The sequence below is a fragment of the Pteronotus mesoamericanus genome, unplaced genomic scaffold (assembly GCF_021234165.1).
Source record: "Pteronotus mesoamericanus isolate MK-2021 breed Mesoamerican mustached bat unplaced genomic scaffold, CSHL_Meso_final contig_116, whole genome shotgun sequence".
Taxonomy (NCBI): Eukaryota; Metazoa; Chordata; class Mammalia; order Chiroptera; family Mormoopidae; genus Pteronotus; species Pteronotus mesoamericanus.
This window is the reverse complement of record NW_026555027.1, coordinates 6,548,289-6,555,283: the sequence shown is the minus strand read 5'-3', so window position 1 is coordinate 6,555,283 and position 6,995 is coordinate 6,548,289. Positions and strand designations below refer to the sequence as shown.

The window sequence follows — 6,995 nt, the reverse complement described above, 5'->3', positions numbered from 1 at the left end:
AAAAACGAACTACCTTATAATGCATCAGACAGCCCTATTTCTGGGTACATACCTCAAAGAAAATGAAACACTATTTCAAAGAGATTCCAGCACTTCCTGTCCATTGCAGCATTTTTTTCAGTCAAGGTACAGAAACAACCTAAGTGGCTGTGAATGGATGCACAGATCAAGAAAATGTGGTGTCTGCCTACAGCGGAATATTATTCAGCCTTAAAAAAGAAGGAAGCTTTGGCAATTGCAACAATGGGGACGAACCCAGAGGATATCACACTAAGTGAAATGAGCCATACGTACAAAGGCAAGTACTGCATGGTCCCTCTTATATGTGGAATTTTTTAAAGAAAAGGAAAGGAAAAACTGAAACAAACAGAAACAGAAAATAAAAAATTAGAAAAAAAAAATGTTTAAGCCCTGGTCGTGTGGCTCGGTTGGTTGGAGCTTCATCCTGTAACCAAAAGGTTCCGGTTCAGTTCCAGGTCAGGCCACACGCCTGTGTTGCCGATTTCATCCCAGGTCCCAGTGGGAAGGGAGGCAACCAAAGGATCATATGGACGTTTCTGTGTCTCCTGTCCGCTCCCTCTAGAAATAATGAAAAAATGTCTTCGGGTGAGGATTGAAAAAAAAGTCAAAACTGATAGAAACAGTAGAGAGGTGGTTGCGAGGGGCTGGGGCTGGGACAATAAGGAGAGGTGCTCAGATCTCACGTGGAACATGGGACCACGCTTGACAACGCTGCGTAACTGAAATTTGCTGAGAGTAGAACGAGAATATTCTCACCCAAAAGAAAAAAAATGTAAATGAAAAAAAATGAACACTGGTAGACCAAGTTTGATAAAATTTGGCCTGTAACCATTTCATTTTCCTTAATATAAAAATAAAAATAAAAGTACCACAAGCCTGCAGTCCAGCGTACTGGGCGGTCCAAAGTGCCCGGGCCACAGCCACCGCCGGCCCACCACGCCCGCCCCAGTTTCCCGATCACCACCTCCCGGGGGAACCCCGGCACCCCTCAGCCACTCGGTCCCCGCGCTCTGCCACCCCCAATCCCTCCGCGCCCGCGCCCGCACCCCCTGAGCTCCCGAGCACGCACCTCCTCTGGTGCCCGCGCCCGGGCCCCCGCTGCCCTGCGCCCTCTCCCCGGCCTCCGCGCGCGCCCCTACCTCCTGCGTCCCCCGCGTCCCCGCGCGTCCGCGCCCCTTGAGGCCCCTGCGCCCTCGTGCGCGCACAGCCCTTGGCCCCCGTGTGCACGCCGCCGCATCCCCCGGCCCTCACCGTGCGCCCCGCACGGCTCCGCGGGCCAGCCGGGCTGCGGCCGCAGCGAGCTCGCGGCCGCAGGGGCCAGCAGAGGCTGGGCAGCGGCGGGACCTGGAGAAGCGGGGTCAGGCCGGACGCCGCTTACACCTCGGCACGGCACTTCTGCGTGGGAGGAGCGGCGCGCGCGATGCGCACACTGGATCTGATAGGAGCTGGCTGGCGGCGGGGTGGGGGGGGCGGGCATTGGAGGGCGACACGCAGTGCCCTGCGACTGTGGGGGGAGGGGCGAGAGCTCCGGAATCCCCTCCACGGCCCCGCGCGGCTCCCGCAGGACCCCGGCTCTGAGCGGCGTGGGAGGTGGCAGGAACCATCTGCAAGTTCCGCCTCCATGGCCCCGATGGGAAGAGCATCTTTCTGAGCACCAGACACTCCAGGTGGGGGAATTCGGTCCTGTCCCCTCAGGCCAGTACTTGGAGCGCCCCTCCAGCCCTCCCAGGGGACCGTCCCAGAGTTAACTTGGAAACACTTTTGTGTATGCAGAAAGCAACTTGGTCCTGTGATGCCCCACACCCCAGAGGCCTCCGGAAGGAACACCCTGCCCCCTTCCAGAAAAGAGATGCCTTTTCATAGAAAATGGGTTGGTTGTGGGCAATGAGTCAAGGGCAGGTTAGGGAATGAGGCGTCATGGGGGGCTGCTTCATCCTCAGGATAACAGAATGAAGTAAGTGATATTCCAATTCCCGTTTCACAGATGAGGAGGCCGGGGCACAGAGCGGTGAGGAGGCACGATGAGTGTGAGACAGATGGGACGGTGCCAGTGGGGCCCCAGATTTCTCTGGCAGGAAAAATACACATATACTTGTGTACAAAAATATGCGCGTTTTTTTGTTTTTTTTTTTTTTTTTTTTAAGTTGGGAACATATCATTTATCATCTGATTCAGCAGATGTCAACCCTGGCTGCACAATAAAACCTCCTGGTAAGTTCTGAAAATCCCCAATGCTCAAGCCCTACCCCAAGCCAACACGCTTCTTTTCCTTAATCCCTCATATCTCCAATAGCTTCAAAACAATACCAGGACCTACCTCCCCGTGGTTAGCATGGGATCCTTCTTGAGCAAAGAGGAAGTGAGCTAATGTGTCGGACAGGCTGAAGAAGAGCCCCGAACACGCAGGGAAATGGAGTCCCAAAGCTTAAGAGATGCAGAAACTGAGTGCTCACCCCACCGAGTGCTGCCCCTGCTAGTGGCCTGGCTGCCTCGGAGCTGATGGACCAACAGACAGCTCGTACCACGGGCTCGGGATGGGCACAAGGATGGCGTCCTGAGGTCTCAGGAAGCTGGCTCCTTTAAATGTTCATGACCCATGAGAAAGGCATATGAGAAGCCATAGCTCTCCCTTTTCAAAAAGAGCTGGAGGGATACAAGAACATTGATGAAGATGAGCTTCTTGGCAAACTCTCAGAAGAGGAACTGAAGCACTTGGAAAATGTTCCTGATGACCTAGATCCCCAGAGCGCCCCGCTAGATTCCGACAGAAAGATCAGGCACAGGAAGCAGCCCCCGGCCTGCTGGACTGTGCGCACCTCCTCATGCACCTGGAGGAGGAGGCTTTGGAACAGGAAGACATGCGGGACCGTGCCCTCCACAGGAGAAAAGAAAGGGAGACTCTTTCTCCCCAAAGAAAAGCCCTGAGAAACTCGTAAGGATGAAGAAAAAGTGACCCTCCATCCAGAAATGGAAGAAGCCATGGCCAGTGCCTCCAACGCCGAACTCCACAGCACGCCTCGCTCAATAACCCAAAGTCTGATGAAGAAACATCCTCCAATAAAAGGCATGTGAGAAATGTGGTCAAAAACAGAAAGGCCAAGCCTGTATTTGAGCAACCGCACAACCGCACAGATGGGGAAGTAAGGCTGTGGCGGATGAAAGCCAGCGATCCCAGCGTCTGAGAAGTCAGTCTCAACATGGAGGACATTCCAGTTCCAACCCTGAAGGCATTTCGAAGGCTCTGGAGACCAACTCTCCTGTGAAGAAGCTCAGGCTGGCTGCCACGCTCAGCAGCGGCCCTCTGCCAGCGACCTAGGCAGGAATGCTGGAGGGAAACGCGCTCTTGAAAAGTCTGAAGATTGGATCCAATTTTATAACCGGAACTGGGATCCTGGCCCTGGTAGAGGGACTGAGAGAAAATGACACCTTGATGGAAATCAGGGTGACAACCAGAGACAGCCATTGGGAGCAGCCGTAGAGAGAGAAATCACCCAGAGGCTTGAGGAGAATTCAGGGGTCCTCAGAGTTGTTTTTGGTTCATTTAATCTTTTTATTGTATTTTTCCCTGACCATTTAGTTCCCTTACACCCCCCACCCCACCCCCACAGTCGTCACACTGTTGTCCTTGTCCATGAGTCCTTTTTCCTTTTTGCTCAGTCCCTCCACCCCCTAACCCTGCTCCCGTTAGCTGGCACCCGGCTCTCTTTGAGTCTGTCTCTATTTTGCTTGTGAGTTCAGTTTGTTCACCAGACTCCGCATAGGAGTGGAATCCTGTGGTATTTGTCTTTCTCTGGCCAGGTTCATTCACTCAGCCCAATGTTCCCCAGGGAAGGACCCTCAAATCTGGATGTCAGTTTCCCCAGCAAGGGCCCCGAGCCAGGGTGGTCGCTGCCATCACAAAGAATAATGACCTGGTTCATAAAAAGCGGGTTGAAGGAGACCAAAAATAAATCTCTACGAGAGGCAAAGTGTCACCTCAGCGACCATTTAAAACTGAACAAAGCCCTGGCCTGCTGGCTCATTTGGTTGGAGCATTATCCTGATGCACCAAAGTTGTGTGTTCGATCCCCAGCCAGGACACAGACAAGAACAACCAATGATTGCAAGGATATTTCTCTCTCTTTCTCTCTCTCCCCCTCTCTCCCTTCCTCTCTCTCTCTCTAGAATCAATAAATTTAATTTTTTTTCAATTTTTTGAATAAATAAATAATGAACATGAACAAAGTCCCTCCCCATCAAGACTATTTTATCAAATGTAGTTCCTTCCCATTAACCACACAACTAATCATTTAGTCGTTATTCTTTTTCAGCACTACTTCTTTATCTTGGATTTTTTAGTATTTACAAGTGTTTATTTGCTCACAGGCACCCTGGCAAGGTTGTATCCCAGCCCCTCACGCTGCCCAAAGCTAGCCCAGGGAGCCACGTGAGCTACGGTGCCTGTGGCCGACAGAGGTGTGGCGCACGGAGGCACACCACCATCCCACTGGGGAACACCCTGCCCTATGCCCGGAAAAGCCTGTCCCACTGGGCTGACACCACCCTCCACAAAGAAGCTGGCTTTTCCCCCAACCGGGTGACGGCTGTAGAACATAATTGTAATCCCCATCCCTCCAGGGGTCAAGGGACTATTGGCTGGAGCCAGCGCAGCCCTCGAAGTTATAACAAGACAAGACTGTGGCCAGTCACACCCTACAGGTTGGGACAAGCGTGGCCCCCATCCTTCTAAGTAGATGGGACCACATATTCCCAGAAAACGAAGGGATTCTCAATCTGAGTGGGAACCAGAAATGGCAGCAGCCTGCACTGGTTTAACGAGGGTTAGATTAGTGAGGAAGGCTGAATTCAGATGACACGGCCACCTGTGGGAAGCTATACAGAGAGCCCACAGCCCTGGCCGGGTGGCTCAGCTGGAGCATCATCTGTGTACCAAAAGGTTGCAGGTTCAATCCCCAGTCAGAGCACATATCTACCTAGGTTTCAGATTTCACCCCCCATCGGCGTGCCTATGGAAGGTAACTGATCAATATCTCTCTCTCTCTCTCTCTCTCTCTCTCTGCCTCTCTCTCTCTCTCATCAATAAGCATATCCTAGGGTGAGGATTTAAAAAATAGAGCTTTCCAGCCCTCAGGACACAGCCACCTTGTAGTTAACCATGTAGAAACTTGATCGATACGTTTTGTATTTCATATTTTCATGTAAGTATTTTATTTTAGTGTTACTCCAGAATAATGCAATTTGGGGGCTCATGAAAAATCCAAGGACTCTTAGAAAATGACCACTGACTCTCAGCTGTTGGGGTGGCTGTTTATCCTGAACTTTCATTGTCCTGCTCTGTCTTTCTCCGAGGTGGAGGCGCTCCTAACCCTAACCGGACTCTGAAGTCTAAGAATAGATATTCCCCTCGAACCTTAAGGCTAGAAGATCCAAGCCCAGGAGGTGATGGGGAAGTAACAACAGCTGGTTCCACAACCACCCAGCTGTGCTGTGAGTGGGCTCCACCGTCAGCTTCCCCTCTGTGCCCTGGGCACGGTCACAGCGTTGTCCCGAGGGCTGAGATGGCGCGCCCAAAGGCTGGGAACACTCCTGTGGCACCCTGTGCTTTCCTTTCTGTGCTGCTGCACCCTAAGGCACAGTCTGTTCCAATTCCACGTTTCACTGGAGTGTCAGGAACCTCACCCGTGTCTCGGCCCTGCCTTCAGGAGCATTTGCCACCCCGATGAGAAACCCATTGTTGGAGGGACACATCGTTCTCGTCAGAGAAGCTCTCTGCCCGGTTGCTAAGTGACTTGTTGAGGTGTTGACAACCTCACACGCAAAGATCTTTCTATGATTGCAGAGAGGTTCAGGAACCCTGCGCCCTGGAAACAGTTCCATGCTGGAGACAAGGTCGACTCCCAGGGCCGTTGGCAAGAGAGGGCGTTCATTTCAAGTGCATAAATTCTGGGGCATCGGCTTAATACATTGCTTACCCTCTGGAGGGGGGGGCACCAAAAAAAAAAGGTGAAAGTCATTATCATTCTCCTTCAGGGATGCCCAGTGGCAGAAGAGAGACCACGTGACTCCTGACCACGTGAATGTTAACAGAAGTCTTAAAAATGTGCAGGGAGGACAGAGGGAGAGCCGGGAGATTCCAACTGGGGGTCGGGCCTAATTGGTTGTTTTCCATCTTCTTTAGTGTCAGAAACTCCTCTTTCAAATGGAAGGCGCGTGGGCCTCCACTATCCCAAAGTGAGCTGGGTCAGAGCTGTTCATCTGGGCGAGCGGGAAGGAGGCTCCAGCCCGCTCCGCACCTCTTCCTCTCTCGCCCCGGAGATGCCGCCTTGTCCCCCGGGACGAGGCCCGGTGCTCCTTCGCCTGCCCTAGGTGGAGGAGGGGAACGTGAGAGCGGGGAAGGTGCCAGGAACGCTGCCTGGTGCGTAGGGAGCCCTGGGGACCTGCCAGCGCCTATGGTTTGGCCAATGAGCCAGGTGCCCCTCTCTAGCAAGTGGGGGGCCAAGTACCAGGACCCCGGCTCCGGCTACCCCTTGGAGCCTTCCCCTGTTCTGCTGTTCCATGGTCTTTTGTGCCCACAGACGTGCTTCTCGTGCCCCCAGAAAAGCAAAAAGGGCAGGCAATGCTTGCTGAATAAAGAAAAAACACTGTGTTGGGAAGGCTCTGTTATCATGATTGGTTTTGTTGAATGAAGGCTGGGAAAAAGAAGTAAAGATAATCATTGTAGGAAAATTCACTTAAGTATCATCTTTTTTTAGAAGTAAAAGTATTATTCTTATTAAAGCTCTGTGCCAATTCTTGTTCTAAATATTTCGACAAGCATTCACTCATTTCTCACGGGGGTTCTGTGAGGTGTTGTTCTCTTCCCATTTTACAGATGAGAACACTGAGCCGCGGAGAGGCCAAGTGTTTGGCCCACAGAAAGCCATTCCTTGCCAACTAGAAATAACCTAATGTTATAACATGTGTACATTACTTCG

At 52.2% G+C, this 6,995-nt stretch overlaps 1 pseudogene; it reads left to right on the top strand.

Annotated features, from left to right (window-relative positions):
* The first annotated feature begins 243 nt into the window (after positions 1 to 243).
* On the top strand, positions 244 to 3,971 carry LOC129073841 (tropomodulin-2-like; annotated as a pseudogene).
* Positions 3,972 to 6,995: the final 3,024 nt, after the last annotated feature.